This window comes from Dreissena polymorpha, chromosome 8 (assembly GCF_020536995.1).
Source record: "Dreissena polymorpha isolate Duluth1 chromosome 8, UMN_Dpol_1.0, whole genome shotgun sequence".
Taxonomy (NCBI): Eukaryota; Metazoa; Mollusca; class Bivalvia; order Myida; family Dreissenidae; genus Dreissena; species Dreissena polymorpha.
In genome coordinates, this window is record NC_068362.1 from 83041971 (window position 1) to 83055248 (window position 13278).

Below are 13278 nucleotides of genomic sequence, written 5' to 3' on the forward strand. Positions count from 1 at the left end.
CAAATGTATACTTATAAATTTAATATCTAGACAAATAGATAAAGGTAGATCTTTATTCGGAAAAAAGCAATATGCCTAGCCTTCCAATATACATAAAATAATAAAAAATTAGATTGGAAAATGTATAGAGATTTAGTTCTTATTTCGAAAGGTTAACAAGAATGAGTTGCACTTAACAATAATTTGAAAATGTGGAATTTTAATTAAGTTTAATAAGGTTGTTGTCAAACAAATTATTGTTCAAAGGACTGCTTAAATTTTTGCTATGAATAACGCTATGTTATTAAAAAATAGTCAACACCTCAAGCAACAGTGAAGCAGTGAAATATTGATAAAAGAACTTTTATTGATATTTCACATTTGTATTCAAGGCATATTAAGAAGGGTGCCAGTCAACTCGTACCCGTATGTCAGCTTTAATTGAGTCCATGGTATTCAGTTAAACAAATATTTTGTGAATAAATTGTGCGGTCATTTTTTATTTTGTGAAAGTAATGAAATAAAAAGTATTGCACTTATCTCGAAATGTGTTTCTCATTTGTGTGTATGCATAAGTTACTCCTCTAGGACTCATTAACAAGTCAATAGTTTAATTAATATGAATAAGATACGAGTTGACTAACGTTCAAGTTAACCAACACTGAACGAGTTGACCAAGGTACTAGTTGACTAAGGTACTAGTTGACTGTAAACCTATTTAAAAGGTTATTTCAATTTAAAATCAATTATTTTCAATAATACAATATTAAAAGTATGCTTTATATATTATTGTTCCTTTGAAGCGATAATACAAATCCTGCGTCCGGCGAAACATGTTTTAATGTATAATTGAATGTGAAAGCAACATAGTTTATGAAACTACATACAGCAGCAAAATGATGAAAACTTGATGGAAAATTAAGAAGTATAGATCTAAATCTCAATCTAAGAATAATACCACATAAAATTACTTAACAAAATATTTAATCACCATGCTAAATGTACTGTATAGTAGTAATAGCAGTTAAAGTAGTAGTAATATTGGTTTAGTTATGAAGACAAAAATGTTATATTACACGAGTACATGAAGAAGAAGTAACTTACCCATGACGCCTGATGAGCCTTGGTGTCAATAACTAGTTATGAAAGGGATCCTTATGTTACTTACCTAGATCGCATGAAGAGCCTTGGAGTCCGACTAATGTATCATGATATCATTTTTTACTTACCCTTGAATGTCTGGAGAGCGTTAATGTCTGGCACTTCCACTATTACTCAACCTTGATTGATCTGAAAAGAGCATTTTAGTCCTTTCCTTGTAACTCCAACACCTTAACTGCTACATACCTTTGGTCGATTTATGGGCCTTGGAGTCCACTCCGTGTAATGTCTGACACCTCCTTCTGCCATCTGTGGTGACAGAAACAAGCGAACCTGATACAAAATGTGACACACACAATAAAAAATAGCATTTTGTATCTCGTTATATCTATGTGACCATACCACATCTAGCGTTGAAATTTTGGCTATTGCTGGAAGGAACACTGATTTTTTATGGGTTAACTGTATTTTACGTAATATTTTAAGAAATTTTCGTTTATTTTGAGTATTTATGTGGCTTTAAGACCTTACTTTTTCCAATTCTGGTTACATAATGACCATTTGTTCATACCAGATTAGGATCTAATAATTGATTATACCCGGTTGGGCAATACTTTGTCCGTCAGTCTCACTAAAAATTACATCGTCATTCTTTTTGGCGATATTTTAACAATCAAATGCCAAATCAGTATCACAATATCATTATGTCTGTGTATTTTTTTCATGAACTAACAAATGTGATTTTGGAGGCAATACGCGTTCAATAATCGATATGCACCAAGTAATTATTACAGGCACCACATTGCGAGTCTCGTTTTGGATTCATCGATTAATCAAAGCATCTTGATAATCGCTAAAAAAGGATGATAAAACTAAACTATTCGAAGGTGACTGTCCGGTTTGCGCAATGGTTTTTACACGCGCTTCTCACGGAGATGACACGCGTTCCATTCCAACTCCCGACGAATGTGGTTTGGTTGGTGGTCACCATACCAAATGCGTGGGGATTTCCTCTGGATTCTTTGGTTTTCCTCCACAACACAAAAAATAGTTCGAAGTGGCAGCTGATAAAAATTCGTCCCAAGTTTCGTGAGTCCAGAAAGTAAATAAGGCAGAAGTGCTTGGAAACTCTACGGATCCACATTCAATTCAGCCTCAGATGCGGAAGGACTTCATAAACGTTCACACATACGTATATAAGAAGATATTGACGATTGCCCTTTATATGTATTAAATTGTCATAATATATAATCACTTGGTCTTTACATTTATTTAATTTATAATACGTAAAATATTTGTAATATTTGTATAGTGTTTCTTATTGGTATGTTGGCCTTTGTTCCCATTTCACTAGCAGAGTGCATCATGAATTTTATTGGAAAGTTTAATAGTTTTCTTTCATGAAATTATCTTTGTAATAATTTGCTGGTTTATAATATGTTTCATATTATTATATTTATAGTTAGTTTAAGTGTGTACATATTTGCAGCAGATAGAGTTGTTTCACCAAATTTTTTAACACAATCAAATTACCTCGATTATTTTCAAACATTTCAAAGTGTTCCTTTCAAAGGTCATATCGATGGTATTAAAATGCATAGTTCTTCTTTTCAAACAGATTAATGTTTTAAGAAAGTATTGTAGATTGATGAAATATTTATTAATAAGAGGACACAAAGGCCCTCGGTCGCTCACCTGATACACATATAAACTAACCCTTTTGCGTTTACTTTGTAATGTTTGTGTAATACCTGTAGTTTTTTACAAGGGTTTTAACTCCACATGACATAGATTTTATTTGGTCTTAGAAAGTATAAGGCAAAGTTACGTTTTAATTATAAACTACAAATAACAAGTACCCCTTAAGTGATACAACTATGCCCTTATTTACCCCTAATGGCATGATTCAAACAAATTAAGAAGAGAACCAGCATACAACGTCTTAATCAAAAATTTAACCCCTGACCCTTGTGGTTTCAGCTAATCAGATTGTTGAACGTTATACTAAACAAATATATACAAATTAAGTGACCCTAAGGCGTGATTTGAACAAACAATAATAAAAAATAAATAAAATAAAGATGAGAACTAAAAGACGTTTTAAGCCTGAGGTTTAAGAATAGAACATTTTTATAAGTTTTCACTATGTACATATAATGGAAACAAATTCACTGTATGGCGTAGTATACGTAGAAGACGACCACAATATGGTGTTTATAACCAAGTTTCAAACCCATGACCATATTGGTTTCACCATACACTATGCATGCCTGATACCACCCCACGCGGTCTTTTGGTTGATGCAAGTTTTTACTAGATACATATAATGAAAACAAGTAAACCTTGGGGCGGGGCAAAAAAAAATTAAGAACCGGAACAATATGCGAAGACAGCCTAGTCTGGTTTGTCAAAGTTTGATGAAGATTAGACTATACGTGTGACTTCTAGAGTAAACAAGCTTTTTCTTTTTTAGTTAACTCATATTTTACCTCAGCGGAGATATTGTGACAAATGTTCCGACAAATTTTCATCAAGATTGTCAATAAATGTGACAGAATGTTTATAAGGTAAATGTTGACGACGCGACACAAAACACAGACATCAGAAAATCACAAAAACTCAACATGTGCTCGTTGTGCTAAGGTGAGCTTATAAAGCAAGATATACGTTTGTTAAGCAACTCTGTAAAACTATTTTCTGTAAAGATTATCTTTTTTTAGTTCCAAATTAACCGGCAATACATCCCTTTATCGTTAACCATAATATATCAATACAAAAAATACAAAAACACTTTGCGCTGTGTATGAGTTTTTTGACATACAAAACGCAAAACATAAACGTTTTAAGTTTATATATAATCTGAAATTATACACTTAAATTCTCTCTTTATGCATTTAAAGTATTTTTTTAAGAATATTCCACCACTTTTGTCTAATAACTGCTATTAATCAATTAGCCATCTTTGTAAGCGTTCTTGGGATGATCAAGTTATTTTCATTAACTGATCTTAACCTGTATCCACCTTGTCCAGTTGTGAGCAAAAACTTTATTATGTACATTGAGCAGAAGAATTTTGAAAAGATACATTCTAGTTTGTATTGGGAGCAAGTAAAGTGAGCCAAGACACTCTTTGCTGGGCTGATCTTGCTTCTGACGCTCATAATTTACACACCAAATTCCATATATATTCCCGCCGAAAATGCAGAGTTGTAACGATAATATTTAATTATTTCTTAAAATATTGGGGCTTAGAGGAATTATAGACAGAAACAAATCAGGTAACTGCACTATCGTTTTGCCCTATATCACGCTCTGTGCGAATAGAAAGTCCGCTCGGAAAGAGTGAGTGACAAAAAATATTAGTCCGATTGGTCGTACAGTTGGTTTATTAATTTGCATGAGACTAAACAGACAAGTATATGCATATGGATCAAACATATTCTTTTTCCGTCAAACAAAAATAATGCGTGTGTTAATGACAAAATGTCAATTTGTTTCAGTTCATTAAGGCTTTTTGGTTGTTGGGTTTCCTTACTTTCGTTTTCAGTAAATATACTTCTTTCCCAAATTATAATCAAAGCGCTGAAGGCACTAAAGATGTTCGCTATTGCATAATTTAACACGCAATTCATTTTTGAAAATCAATCGCAAGTTTAAAATAAACACATGCCATTCAACTTTATAAAGTGTGTGTCATAGCGCACGGGTCGAGTTTTGTGTGCACTTTTTATCATCCTTTTTATCATCCTTATTATTTCATAGAAATAACTAAGACAAAATAAAAACAACATGCTTTTGGAAGTTCTGAAAGCATAGAAAGTATGATGAAAATGGTAATGAGAACTTAATATAAAGAAAATTTGCAGTCACCATCATATTAAAGGAATATTTGTCTAATATCAAATGACTAAAACTTTTGATTTTTGACACCATATACAAATTTAAAATATGCAATAATCTTCGTATCTTGTATATGGAGGAATAAAAGTATATAAACATTGCTGTTTATGCTTTACTTGTTACCCGAGCAGTTCACACGGTGTTAACAACGCTAACATAAACATAGGTATAGAGCACTAATGCGCTTTTAGGCGTAGCTGTTTCAGTTTTCATCTTAGTGACTTTTACATAACGCCAACAGACACGCTTGAATATTTTCGAATATTTAAGACACGCTTGAATATTTTCGAATATTTAATAAGCTGATTCGAGATACAACCTCTGAATTTTTGCTACATCACTGCGTATGTACTCAATTCAAAGGATGTAGCACTGTTCAGTGTAAGGAATTCCGGACTTCTCTCTGTATGCTCAAACGACACAAATTGTGGCCCTGTTACAATTAAGCGTTACAATCCATCTCGCAGAATTTCACTTTCGCCTCCAAGATGAGAAAACAATCATTAGCGAAATAGTATAGTGTCACGATAAGAGAAAATCGTTTAATTATCATACCACAATGTTTGCCGTACTTGGTCAGCACGTCTGGAAATCATTCCTTTATGTGGCATTTTCAATTCGCAATGAGATTTGTAATGACCCTCGTCATGCGAAAATGGGTCTTATCCCATATGCGCCCATTATATAAATAGCCCACTCAGCTATCCTACCTTCTGGTAAGGACAAACATAACATATTGAGTGATTTAAAAGCGAACAGCATCGCCTATGGCCTGACTGCGCAAAAGCACATGTTGGGTTTAACAAACGCTTGCCGAAACGCATAAGACCCATTTTTGCATGACGGCGCTATTAACGTGTGATTTAAATGTGTCGAAAGAAAACTGCGTTTAAATCAAATACAACCATACGATATATTTCGATAGTGAAGAAAGATACTCATAACAAGGCATATGAGGACACATATGAAGTGCTCTCCCGTAGTATATTTTTTTTTTACTCACACTAATGTGTGGTTTGACAATGCTAACACACATTTCATGCGGTGAATATGCAGCTTACAAGTGAAAAACACAACACAATAGTTTAACTTTTGTTTAATGGTATTTAATTATTTAGAAAAGTAAATTGCTAACTTTATTTCAAAGTCAGCGTATACGCCGACTACATTTTTAAAAGACATTTATTGTTATAAATATATTTAATATAATATATTTAGTTGTTTTCGGTTTTAGCGATTATAAAGCATTTTCGAGGTTGCCTATAGTATGCCTGTAGTAATTGATGAACTCATATCCAACTGTATGTATTGAGAACTGTGAATATAAACAAGCTAAACCTTCTACTAACTTCTACTTTTGCGTTGCTAGCACCCGTAAATACAAAAGATCGCCGCTATCTGTTGAGAACCAAAGAACGTTTTCCAGAAATACCCGCTGTAGTAGCATGAACGAGGTTATGAAACAGGTCATTCGTATTATTTATAAATTGTTAGTTATATTCGGGTTTAGCGATTATGAAACATTTTTTTTTGTCTTTCGTATCGCTGAAGTTATTGTTGAACTTATGTTCAACGTTTTATAAATTGATAATATAAATAAGCGTCAACTTTTTCCCGAATCTCTCGATTTACGACCTGTACTACGTCATTGAGTTGTATGTGAGAGCGTAACCTATTGCGTTGTTATAACCCGTAAACTTTCCTTTGTTTATCGACAGGCGCATCTATTAATAGCCCCATATCATGAATGCCAAAACACCCGCGAAAAAAGAACCACGTGACCAAATAGGACGCTAAACGCAAATACCATGCGACTACGACTTTTATTATGTAAGAACGCTCCGCAATTCCTTTGAAGCCGGAGCATTCTGATTGCTATTACGTAAAGAATTGACCTCTAACTGAAGTAAGCAAAGGAAACGCAGCACCCAATTGACCCATTCCTTCTATGTGCGAAGCCAGATTGAATTTTACTAATGAATGGTTTGCCTATTATAACTCACATTATAATGCGGTAAATATGCGACTAACAAGCAAAAAACACTATAATTAAACTTTTGTTTTGAATGAAGTTATTTAGAAACCAAAATTCCAAACCTTATTTCAAAACAGCAAGACTACATTTTTTAGAGAATATTCTTGTTATATTTAAATGTTTTTTAACAGTTTCAGCGATAATGAAACATTTTTTATGTTGTCTTTCGTATCCCTGTAATAATTGTTGAACTCGTGGTCAACGTATTATTAATTGAGACCTGTGAATTTAAACAAGCGTTACCTTATACTAGTACGTTATTCTCACCCGGACTCCCCTTTGTTTATCGCCAGCCGCAGAGTTATGAATGAGATGAGCGAAAATACTACGTCACGCAGACGCAGCAGAAAGTGGACTATTTTAATCATTCATAAACAATCTCCTCCGCGACACGTACAATACGATCATTGTTTTTTAATTCTTTTCTATAAAACACCATTCGAAACTATTGCATTTAACACGATATTAATATAATGTTTTCATTTGTGAATAAACATAATTGGAGAACTCAAACCTCTTGCATAAATTATACAACTCTTTCTTCTTCCAGCGTAGTAAGCGGGAATCAGGTTTATCATACCTAGGTCGTACCGACCTGAATTTTACACTAAGCACTTTAGACGGTCGCTAAAGCGACCATCTAAAAATGCAAGTATATATGTATTGCTGCCTTATAGTAACAAAACGAACACCACTTTGTTTTAGGGTAAATGTAAATGATCCTCAATTTTAATTATGTAATTCATCAAATCGATCCAAATAGTAGTTGTGCGCAGAACAAATATTGACGTATGATGAAACAACGAATAAACGCCCCATTAATGTACTGGTAAACACTTTGACTAAAGCAGCGTATATTTAGCGAAGCTACTTTTAACAAAACTACTAGAAGTTCAGTCAATATATACATACAGATATATTTACCTTATTTTCTTGCAAAGAACAGGCTGAGCTGCAAAACAATGACATCCATGCTTGAACAGTAGCTTTTATGACATTTCACAATCAAGCTAAATCACTGAATACATACACATGTTATAATCCGATTGATCTATTGCCTGACGATATCATTTGTAACAACTTTACACAAATTGAAACGCTGCCTTCTACCCAAATTAAAACTCAGTCTAGATATTGACATATAAGATAGTGGCCTTTAGTGTTCCCTAGTTTGTGAACGCGCGTGACTCAGTTTCAAAGTTAGTGAAAACAATGTTTTAATATATGACATAGTTTTTGAACGCACGAGATTTAAATTAAATCGATGCTTAAATAATATCCAGATAAAATGTTTGACCAAGTTTCTTTGAGAGTTGATGAACAATGTGACCTCTAAAGTGGTAACGAACTGAACTCCTTCAGAACTTCATGTTCAGGTGAGATAACATTTATGTTGATTTCATGTACCTCCTTTCCCAAAACAAAACACATTTAGAAATGTTTATGTTTGAAAGCATCTGTTGTGTATACGATGTGAACGTTATCGAATGTTAAGTACGAAACAGTGTTCTTGATTGATCAGAGACATCACAGGCTATGGCGTGTGTAGAAACGTTACAGTTAAAACTATTGTGTTCGTATCATTATTATAAATTCAAATTCAATGAGCGTTTATATTTTTTTGGTTTATATCCTTCCAAAACGATTGATACATATGTGATACATATGTTAATGTTTTATTGGCTAATGTAGTGGGACTTGTAGAGATATCAACTCGAAACTTCATAGGAAAATATTTCTCAAAAGAAGTTATGGAAACATTTGTTTCAATATTTGTGTGATTAAACTTAATAGTTTCAATAAGGCATTCAAGAAAGGAATAACTCTTGCTTCATTTTTTAGAGTTACTGCTCATTAGAAATTATCATTCTGTTTGTGTGTCTGGGGCACATACTAAAAACAATGGTATAAGCTACAAATGTCTTATAAGATAACGCTATAATAACTTTGGAGCTCAAGTAACATAACTTCCAATTTTATTCATTAAGAATGCTGCTGGTTGATTGTCAAGCTGTTATTGTGTCCTCGATAAGTCTCGACAAAATATACACAGTGCACTCGCATTGTGAAGGGCAGTGGACAAGAAACATAACGCCTGATTCCATTAGTGCCTGGTTTTACCATTTATTAAATTTACAATTATCTACTTTAATTGTTTAAATACAAAATATATGCTTCAAATTTACTTCTCGCATCTTTATTAAAATATTAAAACAAATTATAAAAACACGACCACAAAAGCGGTGTGCATGCTATTTAAAGCACAACAGTAAAAGTTATTAATACTTGTTTATTACAAAATTGTTTGGTGTTTAAAATACTGTGTTGGCAAAACAAAGCATATGTGAACCCCGTTTACAAGAATCAAATTTAAATCTGATTTGATCAACGTCATCAATGTCATTAGTGAATGAACAAGTATAACCATAGTAGGTGTCATATAATACTTAATTGAAACAACATGGTTTCACCACAGTGTTTATTCACATCATTCATGTTCATTCAGAAACACCAGGGCACACTACACAAAAGGAACAGGCATTACATATTTTCGTATATTGTGATTATTTTTAGTTTTACACTAGTTATTGGTCATTACATGATAGTCTACGACAGTTGCATTATAAGAGTATCAGTACCAAGTTCGCATGCGTGTGCCCGTAAATGGCAAATGATCCACTTGAATTTAATAGGTCAAAGAGAAAAAAATGTCATGACCGATCCCAACAAAAATGAGGCCTGGAATATCCTCAGATTCGTAGACGAAATTTCTATAAATAGAGCTATCTGGCTATATGTCATATCTATAATTTTATACACATTATACGGCAACATTGTTCATTGCAAATCCTGATTTCTAAATTAAAAATGAATATTGCAAAATATCCATTTTACCTGTTTAAAGCCAATCCATTTATATGTCAATGTCTTGTTTAATTTACTGTGCAAACCAATCTGACGGGTTCTTGAATGATATGATTTTATCTTAACCATTTCTTATACGATATGCATACCGGTATACTTAACAAAAAAACCTACATCTTTCACGAAGTTTTAATCATGTAAAAAAAATATATTAAAAGCATTTTGTATTATTTCATCAAGTTTGTCTTCTATTAACTGGTTGTCCTATTCTGTGGCAGCCTCGCGAACGACCCGTTTATCAACCAATCAAATTGATGGGTATGTCCAGACCCCATTTCGTAGTAACAGTGGCGTAGGTGAACTGGAAGCCACCTTGAAAGAAAAAGGCTGAGATTTATACACTGAAAGACGTGATTGATAAAAATGAGCGTGCAGTATCTAAGTGTATGAGGAGAAATGAAACGGCTGGGTCCGTGAGATTCAAGAAATTCGTGATGAATACGAAAGCAAACTGAAACAAATTCAACGAAAGCAATATAAAAGTGAGCAAGTCCTTAACCTACACGTGTTTAAATTGCAGCAAGATAAGAAAGCAATGAAAGAAGAGTAGGATTAACGTGTACACAGAAAAAGAAGATTTGGTGTTGAAATGTAAGGCGTTTGCTGTGGAAACCAACCGACTTCAGGCACAAATGGACAATACAACATGGCAGGGCAGGCGTCCTAGCAACAATAATGCGATTGTCAGCTGAAAGAGAAATCAAATGAGGTGCTAAATCCGAACTTGATGTTTCGTATGCAACCTAGAAAGCCACAATTTGCATCAGGATACTTCCTCTAAAAGCTTACATAGCATTAATTACTCAGGTTCGGATATGGAGCCAGACATACCACTGTGTCATTGCGAGAAAAAAAATACAAACAGACTTCTTGAAATTGCGATCTCCTGAACGGGAGACCTTAAAACCTTCGTTGATTTGCGAACGAGATCGCGAGTTGACTGTGCTACGTGAGGAAATAGATAAACTGCGACTGGAAATGCTAGTGAGCAAGGAAGAACATGATACGGAAAAGGAACAATGGCTGGACGAGAAGAACAAAGTGATTATGTACCAGAAGCAGCTGCAGCTTAACTATGTGCAGATGTTCCGTAAGAACAAAGTTCTGGAAGCCGAGGTTGAACAGCTGACCTTGGAACTCGAGTCTCGAGATATGAAACTCATGGCCTTGAACGGGGAAAAGAGTGTGTGTTGACACTTTGTACTCAAAACTAGAGAGTAACATGGCCTAAAGTTTAACTTTCATTGGAATGTGTTATGACATATCATCTTTTTTTTCTTGAGGCATGAAGCATGTGGAACTTAGATATGAAACATTGTCTTTAATAGAGGGAAATGTATTTGCTGGTATCTGGACTTGTCTAATGAAAGGCGCCTCGTGGCTATTAGCTTGCAAAAAAGTGTTAGATAACTGTGGGCCCAAAAGTCATACAGTCCATAAGAAACATTAACTTTATAACAATTTATACAATTCAGTGTACATGTCTTTTCATATTCAAATTTTTACAACACGTTTATATCCAAACAATGAATATTGTCTCGCGTTGAAATTTTGAATTATTTGAAAGTTTAACTCAACCATGTATGTTGTGATATCCTTAAAAGTTGTGTAAATGCTTGCTTTGACTCTTGAGGCATGAAATTCATGGCCATTGACAAGAAAGTGAACAGGAATAGACTAAAGCGCCGGATCTTTTATTGTAGACCGAAGGCAATTAATACTCTCAAATGCCTTAACATCCCTTGAGGCATTGTGATGATTGTAACAGCAGGGTTTACTTCATTCGTAATAGTAATTAAATCTGGAGAAAAATATTGTGAAAAAGGTTGTTTTTCTTAACATAGATTGTGTTGTTACTGTATAATAACAATATTGCTCGTGTTTGCGAAATACATTGAAAAGGAGATAAATGTATAATTTTAAAATTAACCAGCTGTTATTGGAGTTATTGCCCATGTATTAAGAAAAAATATTAAAGGTGAATTATTATTGCACTAGTCAATATTATTTGCTTATTTTTAAAGTTGTAAAACGATGTGTTTGAATAAGTATATTGTATTACACTTACATTTAATTTATGAGAAAATGCAGTGCTATACAATTTCTATACGAAAATGCAGTACGTTCAATTGCAAAACATGAATTACCACTATTGAGTATCCATATTTTGATATTTTATGATCTTTAAATGAAATTAAATTGTTAACAGTTGTATTGTTACTGTTTAATTCAAATAGATGATTCAGATAAAAAACTGAGTTGTATAATGCTATTACACTTCTCTGAAAAATGTGTAATCAGTAATGTTTACATTCTTGTTTTGACTGTTTAATTTAATAACTTTTTTAATCACGAGCTAACAGTGGTAACGATTTTGTTAAACCAATCAAATAAATTTTGTTGACAAAAGATTTGTATTAACATTGTTTGCCACAGGATGGTTGCTATAAATTTGTGATTGTTAGATATTTTTGTGCACATTTTGTTTTGCCCAGAGGCAAAAATGCAAACCACTCTACTTTTGTATTTGCATAAACACGTATTAAAATATTACAAACCTGATAATGTTTTCTGTTTCTTGTACATGGTAAATGAAGATCAAACAAGATTTTTGTGTGTGCCATATTGAGAAAAAATCAAAAGGGATAGATACGCTGTGAAAAAGGCATGAGTTAGTCATCCTGGCTGAATGTTAAATTAACTTATAGACCAAAACCTCTATAAATGTGAAGCACATTGTCCTCTGATGACCTATTTAATTGTCCACTACCGTTGAAACCAGTGGGGACTTCTGGTTTGCACTCAGTCTGTCTGTCAGTCAGTCACACTTTTGGATCCTGCGATAACTTTAAAAGTTCTTCATATTTTTTCATGAAACTTGAAACATAGATAGATGGCAATATGGAGATTATGCATGTCATTTCATTTTGTTCCTACGTAAAAAACTCTGGTTGTTATGGCAACAATTTTTTTTTAATGACAATGGTGGAGATTCCCCGGTAGGGGACCATATTGCTTGGTAATCTCTTGTTTTAATTGTAATGTGTCTTAAATAATATAAACGAATAATATAATAAAATTTTAAGAAGAATTTTATTCTACATGAAGAGCATCTGGATTTTCCCCTGTACCTTAGCTTGATCAAGGTAGGCAACACCAGCACACAGATTCCCTGCCATTAAAACAAACCACCGATGATAGCCAAGCTACGTGGTACAATAATGGCGTCTAACAGTATCAATGGCATGAACAAAATTTCCTGTTGTTATTTGTATTATCCCCCGACAAAGGCGGAGGGATATAGAATTGGTGTTGTCCATCCGTCAGTCTGTCAGTCA

General features: G+C 33.5%; 1 pseudogene; it reads left to right on the top strand.

Moving 5' to 3' along the window:
* The first annotated feature begins 1987 nt into the window (after positions 1 to 1987).
* Positions 1988 to 11134, top strand: LOC127840693 (leucine zipper putative tumor suppressor 2-like; annotated as a pseudogene).
* Positions 11135 to 13278: the final 2144 nt, after the last annotated feature.